Source organism: Stegodyphus dumicola, chromosome 5, assembly GCF_044657685.1.
Source record: "Stegodyphus dumicola isolate Sdum_Otavi_A_Nest chromosome 5, ASM4465768v1".
NCBI lineage: Eukaryota > Metazoa > Arthropoda > Arachnida > Araneae > Eresidae > Stegodyphus > Stegodyphus dumicola.
In genome coordinates, this window is record NC_140772.1 from 74,788,216 (window position 1) to 74,811,822 (window position 23,607).

General features: G+C 33.6%; 1 protein-coding gene across 1 annotated transcript in view; it reads right to left on the minus strand.

Moving 5' to 3' along the window:
- LOC118205271 (uncharacterized) overlaps nucleotides 1-23,607 on the minus strand; it is a 180,407-nt gene that overhangs the window by 88,200 nt on the left and 68,600 nt on the right. The gene's annotated exons all lie outside the window — the stretch shown is intronic.

Below are 23,607 nucleotides of genomic sequence, written 5' to 3' on the forward strand. Positions count from 1 at the left end.
ACTGCGGGACGTAACATTACGGAAGGCGCAGAGGTAAATTACAATCCTTTTAATTCTAATTTTGAAAGCACACTAGAATAAAAAAAAAAATAATATACATATATATTTATTTAACAAGTTTAATGAACGATTTCTGGAGTATTAAAAGATGTTTCAAATTTATAACAATACGCTTTAAATTAAGTTTTAGTAATACGCGCTGCGATATAAGAATCTGAAGTGAACCCGCCTATACTGCATAAATTTAAACACAATGTGATAGTGACGTATCTCACACTCGCAATGATTACAATTTGTAAAATAACGTCATTCTCGCGACTTAACGACACCAAATGAATGTGGATACTACGAAATGCTGTCAAATGGCCTTTTTAGATTATTTTCTCATTTTTTAATCGTTAATGTTATTCATTCGTTCAACGTTAAGACTGATGTTACATTCATTAGCTTTCTTTAACGACGGATGAAAATGAAAATCTGCAGTCTCGTCAATCACATTATTATTTCATGAACACCTAGCACATATTCGCACGCTTCACATGCCCCAAACATTCAAATTTTATGAACCAAAACGAGATCTGTCTTCTCCTTTTCGACCTTCAAGTTTTAAAAGAAGAGGTAAAATAGTTGCTGCTTTAGATTATTTATTAATTCTAAGATGTCAAAGGAAATGCATAACATATTACAATAACAACGAGAACAAGAAAGAAACTGGCTTACTTATATTGTTAAGAATTTCAGAGAAACATTATTACCAGAACCTGAGAAAATGCACTTCATAAATATTAACTAAAAGATTATTTTTCAAAATTCAAGACTAAAACATATAACTTAAAAATATCTCATATAACTTACAAATATCTCACATAAAACGCCTTGGAACAAAATAATCCAAGGTTATAAAATGTTTTGGAACAAATTTATTATATTTCAACAAAAAGCACAAAAAGTTATATATATTTAATGAGCAGATTTGGGCCCAGCTCCTTAAATTTCAATCTGTTTTCAACTGATACTTGATATATTTAAGAAATATTTTACATTCTTCTTCTCATAGTAATAAACAGAATAAAAAATATCATCTCACAGAACTCAGAAAGAAAAACTGACGTATATTAAATAATAAAAATTCATACTTTATGCTGATACCGAGTCCCCAAAATATGTAGAGAACACAGAAAATTTTAGAAAAATCTTCAGATCAAACTTTAAAACTGCACTTTATTAGAAGATCTATCATAAAAGGGATAGGTAGCTTTTCTGATTTCTCCAAGTCCTGTCAATTGATTACAAATTTTTGCCCGTTGGAAAGAAATCAACATTTGTTCAAAGTTTTTTGTAAAAGTATATTAGTTACCTTTTATACTTTATTTATGATTATAAATTCTAAAAACATGCACTGAAACTTCTCACGGCGACCGCCTTTTCGAAACAACGTCTAGAAGTGCCCAGCACTTTTCAGATTATGATTAAATAACAATACTAAACATCAACGCTACTTATGCTCTCTGATGAGACCGCCTTCACAGAAAATCAAAATTATTTAGAGCTGTGATTGGTTGTTTTAAGAAAATTTTCACTCCACTTACTACAGAATAATATTCTTAAAGATTAAAAAAAAAGTATTAAAAAATGTAAAATCTCATATCTCTGTATATTAGAAGTGTAACAAATAACAATATTTTATCCTCCATTTAACAATAAATATTGATTATATATATATATATATATATATATATATATATATATATATATATATATATGATATAATAACAAGGAAAAGCCGGAACAATGTTGATGCGTAATACCCAAATAGGATAGATCGTCGATCCATATTGAAGAGGAAGAACTCCGATTGCGTTGTATGCTATTATGTTGACTTGGTAATATCTAAGGAACTTCGCTGTCGAGGGAGTTTTAATTCCATTTTTATTTCCAGTTGACATTTGTGGCCACGATCACTTGCCACTCTAGTCGTGCCTATTCACAGAATATTTACATTTTTAATACTACGGCGATAGCAACCAACGGTACTATCAAATTTTGAATAATGTAGTCCTCCACCCGAATATGGACGCCTGGAAGCTCGAATTTTGAATTTCGAATTTGTTTTATTGTGTATTTCATATTTTGTAAGACTTTAAAACGAGATTTTTGATTAACAAACTCAATGATTTCAAGGCGAGGAAGGGCAACACTGTATGGAAAAAAACCTTTTTAACTCCATGGCGTAAGACCGTCTATCGGAAATTCTAAAGATAAGCTGTTTTTAAATATTTTTAGCCCAAATGCTCTCGAAACGTGTATGTGTATGTAAATGAAAAAAACGACTGTTTGGGCGTAATATAAAATAGGAAAAGCTTTTAGATTTCTACTTTTTATTTATTTATTTATTGTGTGTATGCAAAGTTTACATAATAAATGCAAAACCAGACTATTGGAAATTGTTTGTTGTGGATATGTTTGCACAACAATCAATCCACAACAAAGAATTCCCAAAAGTCTTCCAACAAACAATTTTCAACAATCTATTGCATCTTTTTTTTTATTATTCAAACCCTCAGTAAGAAATAGATTTCTAATATTCCAAAATTTGTGAAAGTTAGATATTTTATTTCAGTATCTAAGACAATTATAATATTTCACCCATTGGTTAATCTTTATGTACTGTCATACTTGAAGTAACATTTTAAGGGGTCATATTTTATTTATGTGGCAATGAATATTTGTGATGACATCACTGAATGAATATTTGTGATGACATTTTCAGTATGTATATTCAATACAGAAGCAGGTTTTGGAAGGAATATTTTCATGTTAAAAAAAAGAAGAAAAAGAAAAAGAAGTACTTGTTACAATAAATTTTTAAATCTCAGAGATGCTATTAACTTCGTCGAAGCGCACTTTTTATCCGTATCATATTTGTATCTGAATCACTTCTCAAACTGATGCCTCCAAATGTTATCGCGATGTACTATTTTTTTTAATTAAATAATGCGCAGTCTACATGTATGTTTCTCGCATTGTGGAAATTCCATGGCACGTAGAGCTAGCAAATTTTTAATATACTGCCCGGAATATGGGTACCTCGAACTCTGAATTTTGAATTTGTTTTATTTCATATTTTGTACAAATTTAACGAATTTTTCTTTAAAAAACTCAGCGATTTGAAAGCTAGAAGTTATAAATAAGAAATAAAAAAATTTTGTATCTAGCCCTCCAGACTGTTGCCATTCCGCAAAATGTAAAACACGCACCGGCATGTTGCCATTCAGTAAAGCGTAAGATATTTAACTTTAAATTTTAATCTTTTAGTTACTGAGTAGCAAATCAAGTGACTGAAAAAAATAAACACAGCTCTTTTTCGACTTTTTATTCTGATTGATTTAACTAAGGATGCATTTAAATCCTGAGATGTTTTAAAATATTAAATACTTTTTTGAAGTGACATTAGCTGGACCCATTAAAATTATTACATGCTTTTTTATTTTGTATGATAACTCTTTTAGGCGGCTAGCCGCTCGAGCGCTTAATTTTCAAAGAAATAATGCAACGAATTAAAAAAAATGGAAATATGGCAACTTCTAACACGTTATCCCTAAAATACTTTGCGATTTTGCTCTTGGATTTTATGTGGCGTAAGTCCGAAGAAAGCGTTACTTAATAATACGGCTAAAAAGGGGGAAAAAAGTGTTAGCAGAAGTGAGTCCAGGAGCAGATTAGTAGCCTGCGATGTTCAATGAGAGCATAAAAAAAAATTTAAAGACAAAAATTTGTGTTAGCAGGAGTGAGTTCAGGAACAGATTGGTAGCCTATGAAGCTCAGTGAGAGCATTAAAAAAAATTAACAGATCTTCTAGAGCGAGATTTAAAATCTTAATCCTTTCATTTTTTTTCATTTCTCCATCCCCGCTTTAAAAGACTTTTTCCTCAAAGTCTGATAGAAATGTAAGCCTGTTTATTTTTACAGTTTACAGTTTAATTTTAGCTATGAAGAACTCGATATCCTGCAGTAAATTATTTCAGCTCTGAGATGCTAGTAAACATTTTCGATAATTTTGTGGATTTTATGTGAGAAATTTCGATAAAAATCGATCATTTCGATACTTCTCTATTTTAAGTTATTTATTACACCAGAAATTAAACCTCTTAGTAGAAATGGAAAAAAGCTCTTATAGAAAGGTTTAATAACAGGTGACCTTTAGCAATCATGTTCCAGCATTTAAACAAAAACAAAAAAAAAAAAAAAAAAAAAAAAATACATATCACATGCATTAATCAGTAAGTCTTGACTTTCGATCATTGTCACACAAAGAATTTCTCAGATGACGCTGATTACAATATTCAATTAATTCCAATCACTAGACGAAAGATTAAGTTGAACATGTTATACGGCAAGTGACACGGATAAATATATTGGAAGGAGCAGTTCAGTCTAATTGCAAATATCATGCAGTTTTTAACTTTAATTTCAAAAACTCACTATCAGCTCTTACTGTTGCTTTTCAAACCAAAATTGCAATATTAGTGGCAAATGATAACAGTTCTTCAAATATTATGCATGTAACATGTTCAATAGAATCCACTCCAATGATTTTTCTTCGCCATTTTCAAATCGATTTTTTTACGGAAATGTTGAAAATAAGGCTTCGCGACAAAAGTAGTGTTGCTTTTTATGTTTTAAGAGAAATTATTTCTGAATGAATACACGTAGAAAAATATCCTTTTCTGATTCCAAATGTTAATACTGTAACTAAAAGGATTAAAAAAGTGTCATACAGTTTTTTTTTTCAACGAAATTTATTTCAGTTGTATTAAAGAGTTGTAATATAGCAGTCTTAATTTCCTATAACTATTTTAAATATTAAAAGAGTGTTTGTCAAATGTATAAGTCAATTTTTCTGAGTTACAAGCATTCCTAGGAAATTTACGCGAAATAATAAGAAACAGAAAAATGCGGAATTGCATAACTGTAGTAGCCACCCATCTTTTTTTCCCCCTCGTGCCATTTTTTTAGCCATATTCTTATTACGTAATTACTAAGTTTTAACTATTATATATATTTATGTAATAAATAAATTCCATTGTGAAATATTTTTCTTAGCAAAAACTTGATCTGTATTTGTTATCAGGTATGCCCGTAATTTGAGCATAATTTGGCTCTTATTCATTGCAATACAAGAAAGCACTATATTTCATTATTTTTAAATCGTCTGAGGCTGGAATAAAAAATACGAGTAGTAAGGGTATTTCAGTTTTATTTTAAATGAAACGATAATGTTCTGAAATTGTATTCTTTCGAATTCATCGAAACTTAATGTAAATTTACTCGACCCAACCAAATATTTCACCTGAGCTTAGTGTAGGTGTCTTTCGTTTATTCGATAAGTTAAGGACCACCATCATTGTTGACCGGAAGTTGTCGAAATACGAATCTAATCATTTTTTACCCTGCTGATGCAATTAGGGCGCTGAAAAATATAAACATCGTTTTATATATCCTTCAGTAATGCGCACAACATGTAAGTAATGTATGTCATACATACGAAGGTAATAAAATAAGACAAAAAGGCATGGATTCTGTTTCTGTAATATTCAGCAATACTGATACTCATTCAAAACAAAGACAACTGCTTAAAACTATTGTTATGACTTCTGTTTCTATTTTCATCTTTTCAAATTAAAAATTGAGGGAAGAATAGTATTTTTTATGATGATTAATTGCTTATTGCAGAAATTTGATAATTTTATAACTGCAAAAGTATCGGAACTGCCCAAATGAAACGATATTAAATATATAAAGCGTGTTTTGCATCTAATGGTTCTGTGAGACTAAAGGTGCATCCAAGAGATAATAAGAGGTTTTGTTAACAATAACAACATTTATTTACAAGAAAATATACGAAAATTTCAATCAATTAGAGATATATTATTAGGCATCTCTGCCTTCCACGTCTTACACCTTTAGTATCCTGCCTGCCACTGACTATTAGGACGAACGCAGCGCCCTCTAGTCAGAATGACTCCGGAAATACGTAATACTCCCCACCTGAACTCACTTGAGTTCACTTACCATTGAATTTCAACTAAATTTACATTCAGGAACCATTTAAAATTACAAGAATAAAATATAAATAGCATATTATATCAAATACAAAGCTCCAAAATTATTCAGTGACTTAACATACAAAAACCAATTACACTTTTAACTTCCAAAGAAAATTGTTCAAATATCAAGCATTAAAATATAAGCACAATTAAACTATAATTAATACACAGATAGAACATTAACAGGTTGCAACTCAATTAAACTAACACAATTAAGGATTAATTTCCAAATTATACACAAGTTGTACTGAGCGTCTTATTTGTCCTTTAGGAGTCTGAATAAGAAGAGAACGAACTTTTCCATCTCTTCCTGGATATAGCTCTAAAATTTTTCCCATCATCCACATATTTCTGGGATAACGCTCATCATTAATCAAAACAATATCATTCACTTTAAATGAAACTATTTTACCTGGTTGTGGAGAAATATAAGCTGATCTTAGATTAAGTAAATATTCCTTTCTCCACCTGTTCCAGAAGTGATTCAAAAGTGTTTGCTGATATTTATATTTCTTTACCAAAGAATTCCTACTAACATTTAAATTTTCCTTTTTATGTTTTATTACAGGTAAAGACACCAATCTTTTACCAATAAGAAAATGTGATGGGGTGAGTGGAGAGGGTTCTGAGGGTTCGTTGTACAGATACGTGATAGGCCTGGAATTAACCAGAGCTTCAATTTCCGAAAAAACAGTTTCCAATTCCTTCAAAGAGAGAGAGGATCGTCCAACAATTTTCTTTAAGCAGGTTTTAACCGTCCGTATCTGTCTCTCCCAGAAACCTCCCCACCATGGACTTTTTTCAACTATAAAATTCCAAACTATACCTTTAGAAGCAAATAAATTTTTAACTTGATCATTATCTATCTGATTCCACCATTTTTTCAATTCACTATTTGCTTTTTTAAAAGCTTTGGCGTTATCAGAATATATAGTGGAACATAATCCTCGACGAGAAACAAATCGTCGGAATCCTAACAAAAAGGAATCAGCACTTATGTTAAGAACTACTTCTAAGTGGATAGCTCTTGTCACTGCACAGCTGAATATAAGTAAATAACACTTTGAATTAAAATCACGAACAAAAAAATGGTCCGGCAAAATCCACACCACATACATCAAATGGTGGATGCTCTTGAATTCTATCAGGCGGTAAAGGGGCAACCACCTGCATTACAGATTTCACTTTGAATCGTCTACAAATCAGACAGTTATTTAACACTTTTTTCACAAATTGACGACCTTTAACAATCCAGAATTGTTCTCGTAAATGTGTTAAAGTTGCATCAACACCTAAATGGCACATTTTAGTATGAGAATCACAGATAAGTAGTTCGACAAATTTATCATTAGATGGAAGAAGCCAAGGATGTTTAGCTCGCATATCGTTACATGAAAACTGTAAACGTCCCTTTAAACAAAGTAAGTTATTATCATCAAGTTCAGGATTCAAATTAAATATGCGTGAACTCTTATCGATAGTTCCTTTCGAAAGAAGTTGGGTAACTTCTGTACTATAATGTTTGAATTGAGTAGCTTTGATCCAAAAACGCAAAGCTTGCTCGAGTTCTGGAGCACATATAGGTCCATTTAATTTTGTAGAATTAGGTTTAGAATTGTGCACAAACCTTTTAATCCAAGCAGTAACACGCAGTAATCTACTTAATTTGCTGAAGTCATTAACGTCCAATAACGACGACATAGGTAAGTTTCCATTAGCTGAACTGGTTACCATGGAATTAACCAGTGTAGTCCGTCGCTCTTTCACTACAACGCGTTCATCAGAGATGTCATTAAAATGTTGTAGCGATTCTTGAAGAGGCCACGAGTAAAGTGGTTTAGACAACCAAACAGGGCCTGACCACCACAGAGAACTTGTAAGAAATCTCCTAGCTGATTCTCCTCTAGTAGTAAGGTCTGCGGGATTGTCGGAGCCACTGCAATGGTTCCAACACTCTGGTAGAGTCAGCGACTGCACTTGAGCTACTCTGTTGGCGACAAATGGTTTCCATTGTTTAGAAGATCCTTTCAACCAATGAAGGACGATTTGAGAGTCGCTCCAAAAGAAAATTTGTTTCGCGAAATTAGGAAATAGACCTTGTTAATAATTTCCTAAACGTGCAGCGAGGAGAGCTGCCATTAACTCTAATCTTGCAAGAGTCAAAGTTTTTAAAGGAGCAACTTTACTTTTTGACATTATAAAGCTCACTTTGATTTGGCCATTGTAATTCACGTACCTTAGGAACGCAACAGCCCCATATGCCTTGGGACTGGCGTCACAAAACACATGAAGAGAAACTTCACTTATTTCTACACTTTCAAAAAAAATTCTTTCAATAGATACTGATTCAAGTTCACAAAGTTCAGAACACCAGGTTCTCCATTTATTTTGTAGGTCACTTGGCAAATCTTCATCCCACTGTAGACCACGTTCCCACATCTCTTGCAGAAGAATTTTCACAGTGATTACAAAGGGACTGATCAGTCCACATGGATCAAATATCTTTGAAATAACTCTCAAAACGTGACGCTTGGTGATTCTAGCATCAATGGAATCCCTAACATCTCTTAAATCTAATTTAATTTTATCCTCATTCGGATCCCACTTCAATCCCAAGAAACCTGTTCCTTGCCCGAGGTCAGTATTTTCCTCATATCCGTTTTCATTCCAAAGTTTATACAATTCCGGACAATTAGTTTTTAATTTCCTCAAATGAAATCCCGCTGCTTTTAATATCTCTATTGCCGTAGATGTTAAATGATAAGCATCTTGAACGGTATTGGCTCCATAGCAGAGATCATCAACATAAAGAAAAGAATTTAACATGTCATAACATTTTGGATGAAGTTCCTTAAATTTCTTTATGTGAAATTTCAAAACACAAGCCAAGGAAAATGGCGAAGTAGTTAAACCGAATGGGAGACGATTTAAATGGAGAGTTTCGGTTGAATGACCTACCTCTTCGGAAAACCACAAAAATTTAAGGTATTTTCTATCTTCCTCCGCAATCTCTATCATAAGAAAAGATTTCTCTAAATCTCCGCAAAATGCAACTTGATATTCTCGGAATTTAAGAATTATGTCCAATAAATTTGCATAAAGATTTACTCCTGATTCTAGAGACTCATTAAGAGATTTATTATTTTAATTAGCTTTACTGCTACAGTCATAAACAATTCTAACTCGAGTTGTTTCCTTGTCATCCCTAATTACCGCTCTGTGAGGCATATAATATCCTAAATTTTTATCTTCATTAACACATTTTCCCACAATCTGACATTCTAACTGATCCGATATAATTTGTTTATACTGGTCATAAATTTCTTGATTTTTATTTAGTTTGTGCTTTAACGAATCAAAACGCTTTTTCGCAACCTCATAATTAGAATTCAACCCAACTGCAGGTCCCAAGTTTTCCTTCCACATCAATCTACAAACGTACCTTTCCCCATTAAATTCCAAAGAATTTTCAAATTTTTCAATCAATTGCTTGTCCCATTCAGAAAAGTTTTGTTTGTCTGACTGAAATTCTTCTATTTCCCAAAATTTTTTTAAATCGCACAAAATGGAAGAAGAGTCCATGACTAAACATACATTTTCATAATTATTAGTTAATTTATTACTTCCTTCCACTCCCGCTAGTAACCAACCGAAACAAGAATTTATCGCAGTAATGTTTTCATTTAACTTTACTCTCTCGTCATAAACAATATCCCAAAATGAATCGCATCCGATAAGTATTTCCGTCTGGCAGTCGCCAGAAAATGAATCAGCCAAAGGTAAACCTCTTTCCTTCAACGCACTGCGAATAGATACATCAGGAATTTTCAAGGACAAATTAGATATATAATCCGTTATGACAGCTTCTAACTCGTACGATTTCGAACTTTGATCCCTATTGCGCAACGTCAATGAAACGATACCGTATTCCTTCTCACGTGCGATTTTGTCTCCGAAAGCAAAAATAGCTATTCTTTCGTAGCGTATTGGCTTTAATTTTAATTCTTTAACTAATCGAGATGAAATAAAACTTCGATGACTACCATTGTCTAAAATAACATTAGTTAAGACTGAATTTTTATCCGAACAAGCTGAAACTGTACATGTTTGTAAAAAGGGCTTATTTTTGGTACATATATTACTATGAGACACAGAAATATTCTCGGCGCTTTTATTAGATTTAGATTGTGAGTCATTCAAAACAGTTTCGCTTTCCACTTGCTTCTCACAACCTTTCAAAGTAACATTAACGGGTTTAATTTTTCTACACACTGACTCATGATGAAAATTGCTTAAACAATTTTTACACCATATTTTTTCCCTGCATACGCGAGACCTGTGATATTTCTGGAAACAACACCAGCATCTAGCTTCAGTCCTAAGCTTATTTATTTTTTGTTCTACATCCAATTTTTTACAACTTACGGAATCGTGATGACCGTCACAGAATAAACAAGCATTTTTTATTTGTGTATTTAACGCTGAAGCGGTTGATAAATTTTTAGGCTTTGAATAGTTTCTCTGATAAGTTTGACCACTTTGATAATTTTGGGAAAAGGATCGTTTTGTTTCGTAACCTTTTAGGGGGCTCATCACAGTTTCGACAATTTCCCTAGATTCGACTTCATTCCTCAAAAACGTAATAATTTCCGAAACCTCACAATTCACTTCCCTGTTTCGTTTTCGGTGAAAATCTAACACCAAATCTTGTGGTAGCAACTTCAATAATATTGGATTCAATAAATGCCCATATGAACCCTCCGTTACATTTAATGAACGCAAATTTCTTATATTAACTTCTATTTCATCGTATAATTTACGCAAACCCTTAACATTAGACGAACTTCTCACGGGTTCTAAGCTTAATAATTTAGTCATATAAGAATTTATAATAGAATCAGTTCTACCATATCTTTGTTTTAAAAGCTCAAGATATGAGTCATAGTTTTTCTCATTCAATTCAAAACCCGCAACTACGTTATATGCAGGACCAGAAAGAAAAGATTTTAAATATTGGAATTTTTCAATTTTCGTAAGTGAATTGTTTGAACCGATTGCGCTATCAAAACAGTTTAAGAATTCCATAAATTTGCCAGAATCACCAGAGAATCGCAAAATTTCTAACTTTGGTAATTTTAAAGCCGTAACAGTGTTTTCCGAAACACTAGATGTGTTAAGAACTGAAGAAGTCCGCTGAACATTTTCTGCTGCTAATTCTTTAATTTTGCCTTTTAGTTTAATCTTAGCCAACAATATTTTGTCATCGTATTCTTCCGAAGCTTTTAATTCGCTTTTAAATTTTTCCGGATCGTCTATGAGTGCTTCCACCTCTAAATCATGGCTTTTCAAGATCTGCTCTTTCGTTTCTAATAGTTCCAGTAGTTCTGATAATGAACTTACGTCTTCGACGGCTTCATCAAGCTTCTGCACTCTTTTAACTAGTTTAGTAACACTAGCGCGAACGTTACTTCTTTTTTCAATTATTTTCGAAAGCTTATCCATATTAACTCCGAATTTGTGAGTTCAAAAGGTCTTACCTCCACAGTCCAGTATGCAATGTTACGTATCCAAAAGCGTGCGTAAAGTATCCAAACTTCTCAGAAATATAATCCAGTAATGATGACTAATTGCTTCCGATATTCCACATTCGCGGACAAGATGCACCAATTTTGCATCTAATGGTTCTGTGAGACTAAAGGTGCATCCAAGAGATAATAAGAGGTTTTGTTAACAATAACAACATTTATTTACAAGAAAATATACGAAAATTTCAATCAATTAGAGATATATTATTAGGCATCTCTGCCTTCCACGTCTTACACCTTTAGTATCCTGCCTGCCACTGACTATTAGGACGAACGCAGCGCCCTCTAGTCAGAATGACTCCGGAAATACGTAATAGCGTGTAACCAGTAGGCGTCTGCTACCGTGACCCCCTGATATTCTTACCTTTACGTGGCTTTGCTACTTCCTACATGCGAAATAAACATTCTGTTGGTAGCCGGAGCAGTAAACATTTTAAAGGTAGTCATTATATGGCAGTATATGAAAGACACATGCTATAGATTTCAGCGACGCATCAACTGCTGACGCAGAGAAGTTTGTTACACAGGATTACTTTCAGTATTTAAAAAAAAAAAAAAAAAAAAAAAAAAAACTTTTTTTAAATTTAAGATCGAAAAGTTGCATTTAATGCTACTATAACTAAGAATTAGTTATTTGTTATTTAATATTACGCTAAAATGTTTATTGGGATTTTACGTTATTATTCTCATCTAAAATCGTTATTGGGCCGCCTTCGTATATCTTGGCCCCTCATGTTTTTTATCTGCATGTACTTGTTATAAATATCTTAAGTTTCCCATTCCTCATTACTTATACCGTCTTTTATCTTGTTTAATCTTTTACCTATGTTAATTCCTAGAAAAATCTATATATTGCCCTTGTATGTCCAGGCACTTTGTATTGTTTTCGGACTGTAGCTTCAGAGAGTTGCGAGATCCGGACGATACTCGATTACTCTATTAAGCCATCCGGGTGTCCGGACCTGCTCTCACCTGTCGCCTGTCTTTTAGCTTGCACTACTGCAAAAGCGAAAATGTGCCTTTTCCCAGATGAACGTGATATAAACGCACATTTGACACTTTTATAAACCGAATAAATCTTTTATATCACATTAAAATGAACTTTTGTTAACCCTCAGGTCTAAATTTCTGTTGACACTTTTTGAAAAGGGGACGCATTTTTAAAAAATTCACTCCATCTTTTAAAAAAGTGTGTTACTCATTATTAAGATACAGATTAGTGTGTATCTTAAAAATTCCAACAATCCTTTCTGGGAAAAGGTACGTGGAGCATAAAAAAGCATACTACGCATTAAAAATGCCATTTTAAAGGTTAAATTAGAAAGAAAGAAGAGTGTTTCTTTAACTGGTGAGACCAATGCAGATGCTTATAGAAGGAATTTTGTCTCTGCCAATGTTAATGAACCGTTGCTTTTCACAATGCGAAGAACATGCATATTCTTCATTATTTAATTTCTTTAAATATCATACAGAGCAGTAATATTTGGTGGCAACAATTTGAAAACTGATTCAGACTTTTATAGTGATTCAACTCAAAATCTCGTTTTTTCTTTCCGGCTGACGCTCCTTTGGGCTAAAAAAAGGAGGGGATAGTTCTATATCCCCCTTTCTACTGGGCCAATTGATGAAATTTAACTTGCATTTTTCATGTCTCGAAAGCACGACTTAGATATATATTTAATTTATGTATAGCACTTTTCTAATATAAGTATTTTGGCACAAAATCGGGCTTTTCTGACATGACAGACCAACATTTTTTTCCCAATATTTTGAATTATACGACTCAAATTATGCTAAAGTGCCAAGTTTTGTAAAAATCACACGAATAGTTTTTTAAAAATTAGCTCTCAAATTTTTAACTCCTTAATGTTAATTCTGTTGTGATGTATATTTATTATTTTTTTTTTAAACTTATTGGATTCTTTCTTTTACGATTCGAAATTCAGGTTCACTTCAAATCAAATTCGCAGCCATTTACTCATTTCTTTTTCAAATTTGTATTTTTTAGTAATTTATATAAATTTTCCGAAAAAAAATTGAATTATAAACTTTAAAATTTCTGCCATTATTCCAGAATTATTTGTTATAAGCGATAATAATGCCAAATATGGTTTACGAACTTTATTAAAATTATTTGAAAGAATGAACGATGCACCATTTTCCTTCGGTTCGTACATAGTGAAAGGGAAAGGAAAATTCGTTACCATAAATTAAGAATTTCGTTAAGCGAATGGCGCAAACTTGAAAAAAAGTGCGCCAAGACAAATTTTTAAATTTCTCGGTAAGTTTCTAATCAAAGTTTACAAAATTTAATATTCAGGCATAATTTGAGGCGTATAATCGAAATATGCAATGTCATTTCAGAAGAAGTCCCAATTTTTTGTCCAAAAACTTATGTTGGAACAATATTATACATACCCAAATCGCGCTTTCGACACATTAAAACGCGAGTTAACTTTCGTCAATCGGCCCAATAGAACGGAATATATAGAACTGCACCCCCCTTCTTTTGTGCAAGGTTTACGCATTAACTCGACATCTGAGATGATGATTGCACAAACAACAATTATTCAAGCCATTATTCTGAAATGACGAAGAGAGAAAGAGGCCGCAAAAGATATTATTCAATCTCTTTATTGTTGATATTAGTGAAACAATCCCATGCTCCAAAAACCATCATTTATATATGCAAGAAAAGGTTATAACTTAAAATTTCAATAATAATAATAGTGTTAATGAAAAAAAAACTATTACCGTAAAAAATTAGAGAGAGAGAGAGAGAGTATCATCTAATGGGCAATTTATCATCTAATGGGTATCATCTAATGGGTATAATCTAATCTATTATTATCATCTAATGGGTAAAAAATTAGAGAGAGAGAGAGTATCATCAAGTGGCTAATACGTCTTACACAATCAGGGCCGCAATTAAACATTTCACCTCCTGCATATCATTATTCCGTACCGCACCGCGCATGTAGGAAAAAAGTCCGTCCTCATGATTGCATATGGCTTCCTATGACATCATTTTTCTATGGTTGGAACATCTTCGTACTGTTTGTTTGAACTTTGATAGCAGTACAGAAAAGACTACTGTTGTTAATGAATTGCGATGTATTATGTTACAATGAGATTGCATTTCTTACGGCACTACTGTGCGGTGAATTTAATACGCATCCTTTCTCTCTTTCTTTCTCCCCCAAAGATTAATTATAATTTCTTCCAGCATTCTAATTCCGTAAATGTGTATTAATGTTTGGTTTAGAGGTTTCCATATGAGTTCTTGAGGATTTAAAACCTTACATATTAAAGGTGCTGGTATTATTATATCATGTTCATTATATTATCCATTCTCTGCAGCTGCAAAATTTTGAAAGCACAAGAGAGATCAGCTTTTTCAAACAGAAGAGGAAAAAAAAAAAAAAAAAAAAGGTTGGAGATATTATATTACACATTAAATTCATGATATCTGTACTCAGTCTAAAAAAGTAAAATTTTATTTTTAAGCTAGATAGAGCGATATGGGACAGAGAAATAGGGATACATATGAATTGTTTAATATACTGGTTATTTTTTAATATGTGACATGTTTTGTATTTTTGTATAAAAATAGTGTTAACTACAGAAGAAAGTTTCTTTTTTATACACGTGTATTATATTCAGCGAAACGTATTGTTATGAAGATAATAGTGAATCCATTTTATTTTATTTCACTGAAGGTAACAGTACATTACAAACGTGAAGGAACACTCAACTGAGAGTTTATTTGAAAGTGTTTTAGTATTTATTTTATATCGTTTTAAGAATCTATATAAGAGAAAACTTACTCAAACAAACAAATAAAACATGCACGAACAAGTATATAAAACGTAATGAGAAATTTTATATATTGCATATAATCTTTTGGGAATTTTAAATATGTTTTTAATGAAAACCTCTCTCTGACTAACAACTGCTCCCAAGTGTCCAGTGTATAAGATACCTGAATGCCGTCAATTTGTTTTGGATTTGGTCTTGGCAAATCGGTTGACCCTTTTCCTATGCGTAATTTGAATAAGGGTTAATTTCTACAGAAAGTTCTCCATGAAAGCACTCTTCGTGTGCTTTTCTGCAATCAATATCCAAACAGCTTTTCTGTCAGTATCTGCATGTTGAATTTTTTTTCACTGCATACTTCCTTTTCAAAGTAACAATAAAATATGTTCAACAATTCCTTTTCCCTGTTAATATGTAGTAACTCTGCATAATATAGATTATTTTTCTGGGAGTAGGATATTTTATGGTGTTATTCTATCAGCTTACATTAATCTCCTTCTTTTTATAATGTATTACTGTACTAATGAACTGCGGTACAAAACTACAGTAAACCTTTTCTGCGGAAATTCAGAAGTATCACAGAAAAGGCACTCCAGTCTCAACATGCAGACAATTGTCGCGTTTTTGACATATTTTTGGAGTACACCAATTACAATACCCAGCCCACGCAAGTATGTTAATTTACGTGTTTGAGTACAAGTGGTATATTTAGCCATCATTACAGTACATACGGTATATGTAATTATTATTATATATTATTAAAGTTGTAGAGTCATTAGGTTAATTGGAAGCAGGAAAGATGAAAAATATGCAACCGCCTTCGCCGGGAAATAAAGTATCCACCGGTTATAAAAATGTAATCATCGGCCGTATAAAGTTCCCCCTCATTAAATTCCTTTATTTTAAATATAAAATGTTCCTCTTTATTATTAATGGATAGAACAGTACCTATGATCCGTGAAAGTAGCCTAAAAAATTTTTTTCACAAAGTCACAAATTATACGTCAACTTTTCATGGGGGGGGGGGGGATAATCAGAAAGTACCATAAAAGAAAATACTTAACAGCATAGAGCATACGCTGATGTCTAGTTATATGTTTCTGTTTAAGAAGATTCATGTATTGAAAATGTTAATTATGTTTGACTTAATGCGGTAATAATTCCTTAATTAAACTTAGAAATCTGAAAAATTTTGAAATGTTATGTTTTTATGCAATTTCATTCCTTCCCAATCATATGTCACTACATTATCTATTTTTTTAGTAAAAATCCCTTTATTTCATTACTTACGCAACAAAATCTGATAAAAATGATACTATGTGAACAATATTTTCATTGACCATTGACAAATACTAATTACATCACAAAAACGTCGAATTGTTTACTAATTAAAGATCGAAAATTAAATGTGAAACAGTGAACAGTTACAGTGAAAAATCAAATATAATACATTGAATCCATTTTCTGTTTATATCGATGGAAATTCTTGAAATTGATGGCATGAAATATTAATCATATATATTAAATACTGAGGCATATGAAGCAGAAATAATTACAAGGACAATAATAACATACTTGAGAGCAGAGAATCGCTATTTAATTGGGTCCAGATCTTCTTGTAATCCAATATGTTTTGGTTCTTACATTAAATTTATAAATCAACTATTTATATCATCTAAGCACTTAAGATTGTTTCCCACATTAACATCTTTCAACGATTTTATAATTTTATTACTTCATGAAACAGGAAGGTCGTCCGCAGAACGCTGCATATAAATATTTTCATCTGATATTATTATTCAAAGACGTACGTACATATTACGTAATTTCAAGTAAAAGTCACATACAGATGGAGGACAAAATAATAGGAACACCTCTGAAATAATGGAAAATCTTTATTAATAGGGGGTTGGACAACCCTTTGACTGAAGTACAAATTGAATGCGACGTGGGATAGATGCGTAAAGGTCATGAACAATATTTAAAGGAATATTAAGCCATTCCTCCTGCAGAGCGGTCTCTAATTCCGAAAGTCCGGATGGAGGTGAAAATCGGGAACGAAGTTTGGATTCCAAATATGCCCATAAATCTTCAATAATATTCAAGTACGGAGACTGAGGGGGCCAAGCGAGATGTTCAATTACATCGTCATGCTCTTCGAACCATTCTTGAATACACCTAGCAGTGTGGATAGGGGTGTTGTCGTCTTGAAAAAGCAGTCGCTCTCCAGGGAATACAGTCTGGACAAAGGGATGGACATGATCCTCTGGAATGCTTAGATAGTGATTGGATGTGATCCTCCCATGCAGAACAACAAGTGACAAAAAACCGCGCCAAGATATCGCACCCCATACTACCATAATGGCGCCCCCCCATGCTTCACAGTAGGCAAAAGGCAGTCAGGATAAAACGCTTCTTTGGGCGTTCTCCAGACATGAACGCTTCCGGTCATCTGAAATGGGGGAAATGACGATTCATCTGACCATATTACCTGTTGCCACAGCTGTGGGGGCCAGCCTTTGTGATCTCTGCACCACTGGCTTCGCTTAAAAGCATTAGTTGCTGTCACCAAGGGTTTACGCATTGCCACTCTGCCATAAATGTTCGCAGCATGAAGTTCTCTTTTGACAGTTTTTGTTGAAATGGGGTCCTGGAGATGACTGTTCATTTCGGATGTTATCTCGGATAACAATTGCTTGTGCATTCGGGCTACTATGCGCTTCAAGACCCGTCTATTCCTATCAGCCAGCTTTGACTTTCGGCCACTGTTGTGCTTTGAAGACGTCGTCTTACCCTCTTTCGTGTACGCTATCATAAAGGCTGTACGCTATCATACTCCTTGTACACACTACAAGGTTTGCTGTTTCCGTAACCGATACTCCACTTAAACGCGCTCCAACTATCATTCCTCTTTGGAACTCTGACAGGTCTGACATTTCAACTTCTCACAGACAGTTCGATCGAAGCATGCAACACAGCTGACTGCTGTTGAGAGACTGATACCTTCCTCTTCACGCTCACCAGGTGGCAGACTTCTGTTGCAGGTGGCGCGGCTGCACTGCAGGTGTAAAATACATCATACTTTTTCACAGGTGTTCGCATTATTTTGTCCTCCATCTGTATATATTTCACGTACACATAATGACTCGTACATGTCATTCAGTGAAAACAGAACCAGACGAATATCACTTAAACGTAAATACTCCAAGGCGTTTCCAAGCATGACAAGGAATGATGTTAACGGAAAATATACATCCAATAACGAATCAGACTTTTCCCTATGGCGCGCGAAGCGGTACGGAATACCGGTGCAATCTCTGCAATTCCAACTAAATTCTGTCGTACGATTTCTTCCTAAATTCAAAAAGTTTGCCGCTTTTAAATTCCGCCGCCCGGTGAGATTGCACAAGATGCAGCCACTCTTGCGCCGGCTCTGTACACAATGAATATGCGCGTGAAAATTAATTCTACTGTCATATAATTCGAACGCTGAGAAATGGCGTTGGGGAGATAATTTTGGCTAAGCACTCAATAAGATATCAGTCTTTGGGCAGACGAACATAGCGAAAGAATTTTGAAGGTGAAGAGAGGGAAAAAACGAATTCTACATCGCAAATTACATATATGTGTGTATGTGTGCGTGATGATTTGGGAATGACACAGATAGATGTTGAAGCATACACAGTACATCCAGAATGAAGAAGAAACTTAGAAGTTATATAGATGCAATAAGATACAATTGTAGCAGATTTAAATCGTATTTCTTTTATTGTAGTTAAACATTTTGCGGTCACAATTCACTTGGCACTCTAATCTTGTTTATTTCAAAACATTTAAATTTCTGACAGCTTTGCCAACGCAGGCAAGTAGTAATCTTCCTAGATCGAGGTACAGAAAGCAAGTGTGTAATTATTCAATATGGACGCTAATTATGATAAAGGTTTTGTTTAAGCTCCGAATTAGCTACGCCATCATCGTTACTTACGTCATATGTATGGATAGTCTCGAAATGAAAAAGTTATTACTATTTTTAGAATACAGAGATAATACCCAGATTAAAATTAAGAATTATGGGGCTGTTGCCAATATAAACTATTATTTAAATTAGCAATAGCCCCTTAGTGCTTAATTTTAATTATAATTTATATTTGCATATTTTATCTTATATACTTATTGGTTTATATGCGATATATATATATATTGTTGTGTTTTTCTTTTCTGACACCAGCTGTTGCGTTATTTTCTTCCTTCACGTTCGTACGGGGTTCGTAGATTTGGAGTGAATAACGACGACACTTGATGAAGTATCGAAACACACTTTATTTAGCCAATATTAATCAGGACAACTCCAAAGTCCTTTTTTTTACAGTCGCCGAACTGTTATAAACACGCTGTCACGTTCAGCGACACAGCCTTCACACTGTCAGGCAATAACGGTGGAGACAGCTTTACTTTCTTTCCACCGATAGCGAGGCAGCCGGTCCACTGGGTAGTTAGCATATCGGTCAGGTAGCCCCGCTGACGGAAATAACTTGAACAAAAGACACACTTATAAATACATATTGTGCTCAAGACGACTGCTGGGGGCAGTGCAAACAAATGCTGGACGAAGACGATAGTGCAAGATGGAAGAAGGATGCATCGCGGGCGTGAAGAACAATTCCAGTTACTTATTTACAGAGTAATAGATAGGTGGTTACAAATACTAAAAGTAATAAGAAGTAAAATACTAGAAAGTAAAACAATACATAAAATTAAAAAAAGGCAAAACAGTGGAAACAATATATAAAATAAGGCAAAATACATAGTTCAAGGTTCATAATTCAAGGTTTACAGTTCAAGGAGATAAATATATACAGGGAATAAGAAAAGCCGAATAAGCTAACTTAAGATAAAATTAGTTCACTACAGGTACAAAGCATACAGGGGCTGTACTGGTGACGAGGATGGTGGCTGAGAATTACTCCAGCCTGTCTGAGATTTTGCGTGCAATGTTTATGCAATCGCATATGCGTTTCAATGCATTGCGATTTTTTGAAGTAGCTTCGGCCCATGCATGGATGTGGTTTGCTACTGGTTGCCTAAGATGATATTTGGCGGTCTCTCTGCAAGAGAACAGATAGTGGTCCGGATCTCCTACCATCCCGCATGAGCAATGCTCGTTTTCGCGTCGTCTGAAGCGATGCAGGTAAGTCATGAAGGGACCATGTCTTGTTAGATACTGAGTGAAGTGAGACGAGCCAGATTTTAGAAGCCGGCAGACTTTTGGAAAAAATCTGTAAACTCGGAACGTACTCTCGAGACTCTCCACGCTACAACTCGCGATGCACTCGACGATACACAGGTACAGGTAGAAGCTAGGCCAGCACCTCCGTAGTACCACAGGTAATTGAGAACACACGATACAACTCGACGATATACAAGACTATAGCTCTCGACTCAGCACAGTCTAAGACAAAACTCTGCGATGCACTAAAAGACTCTCGATGCACTCGACGACCAACTCGGCGCTAGACTTCGAGACACTCGCTCAAAGACTGACTATCACCTCGCTAGACGAGGCACTTACTCTCGATACTAACTGACTGCGGACCAGCAGGGTTTATATAGCTTTCGGCTTGTGTTCGAGAACATTCTGGGCTAAACCGGTAAGAATTCGTTCCAGAAAGTTCTCCATCCGTCCATGGCATATCGCCAATTTTGTCCCGAAATGGATAATTTCTCGCCAAATGTGGCAACCCTGCCATCCCTTGCCATTTTATGACAACCCTACAACTGCTTTGCGGGGAAGCCATCTCACCGCGCCTTGACATTTCGTTACACTTATATATATATATTAGAACAGTTTTTGAATTATCTCATTGGAAAAGAAAGGAAAGTAAAAAATTTTGGGGTATTGTGTACAGCAAGTTAAAAAAAATCTATATCTCTCTATATATATTTGAAAAAATAAAAAAAAAACATTTAATTGATATGTTGTTCGGCACTCATTAATCGTCCCAGTTTAACGTTTTAACTACTAACCTCTAGAAAAATTCTGTTTTAGATTAAGGGTGATTAACAAAAAACATTTAATTGATATGTTGTTCAGCACTCATTAATCCTCCCAGTTTAACGTTTTAAATAACTAACCCCTAGAAAAGTTCTGTTTGAAATTAAGAGTGATTAATAGCTTATAATTTATATTTTTGTATCATTCTTTAATTTAATTACACCAATTCTTACACTTTTCTAACTTTAATAACAAAAGATAGGGTAACATCTCAGGATTAAAAATTTTTGTTCTCTTTCAGTTTACAGATACAATTTATTGGCACTACATATTTTTCAGACAGGATAATGACTATTAAAAAAATTCTTTTTGACCTAAAAACTTATACATATGTGATATTTTGGCAGTCGAGCACACGAGTGATGAAGCTTACCATCAGTGTCTGGGCATTGTTTGGCTGAGTGGAATACAGCAGAAATGATGACACAGAAGGATTTCACTTTTTACTATTCCATGTCTTTATTTCAATTTTCACCGCAGATCATTTTTACTCTAGATAAAGTCTAAATTTAATTATACTTCGTTTAAATCACTATTGAATATGTACTTTTATTACAAATTACATATTCAACAGTGATTTAAACGAAGTATGATTAAATTTAGATTTTCTGCGTCATAACTATTCTAACAAAGGAAAGATGGGTTAAGCAACAGCGAAGTGTAGCGCAGGAGGAGAGAAGCAATCTGATTTAAAATGGCGCGACTTCGTTATTTATACAAGCTGTTACGTAATAGGCTGGAATGTTCTCGAAAGTACTGGTCTAGGGGGAAGATCCTGAATTGCAGAAAGTTAATTAAAGGTTGCTTGTTCGCATAGAGCAAAGCCGTCCTATTTTTTATATTTTACACACACACACACACACACACATATATATATATATATAATTATGATAATTTAGTAGTACGAAATCTGAAACAAAGCAAAAATAAAAATTACTCTGAGGAAACAAAATTTAGAGACTAATGAATTCTTAAGAATTCAATATTCATTTGGAAAAATATCATAGGTAATTTTGAGAAACATATGCAAATTTATATGGAAAATAAGCTAAATGCTTTAAAACTACCAGTGAAAAAAAAAACGAAGAAACAAAAAAGAAATGAGCTTATTGAGTGGCTTTCTGAAGAGAATACTTCAGAAAAATACTACCCAAAAAAAAAAAACATAGAAGGAAGACACAAAAGCTGTGATATTTTGACCATGTTTTTAAATTTCTTTTTCAGGAAACTACAATTGTGGCTAAAGATAAATCTACATCTCTTCGCCATAATTTAAAACTACAGCGAAACAAAGCTATGATGGTTTAAAATGCAAAAAATCACACAAAGCATTTTTTTATCGGAATCTGTAATATTTTACTGAACGAAGATAGCAATTAAATCTAAAGGTATTTGAAATATGATAAAGAAATCGTTATTCTTAATGATATGAAATATAAAAATAATTCTTAACAACGTCCAAAGCATAGTGTCAAATTCCGAAAGGTTTCAGAGCAATGCTCATCAGAATTTTTTTTTTAAATTTAATTAAACGTATCTCTTCATTTATTAAACCAGAATTATCCATTATCGGTTAAAATACAATAGTTTTCACAGTTTCATAAATACACAGCCCCTTACGCAACACGAGGCACAGAATGGTGTTTCTACGACTACACTGTGTTTTGGGAGATCCCTTTACCCTCGCCGAGTTTCCTCCCGCCCTACAACGATGCAACTGACGAACATTTGAAATCTGGAGCGAACTCTCCACGGTTTCCTCCCTCCCACCCTCCTCCTTTCCTTTTCTTAAATGTTTTTATGTATGTGTAGCAGCTGTGTCGTAATGAAAGAATGCACGTGACCTTGTCTACTAACATAAGTGACGTAAATCAGCCATCTTATATGCTATTTAACTTTTATGAGTTTTAATTAAGAACTACTTAATAAAACTTAACAAAAATACAAAGATAAATAAATACATATACTTTCCAAACAAAATTATACACTACTCATCACATTTGAGTTCATACTGCTTGCAAATATTTCCAGGGTTAGTTGCAAATCA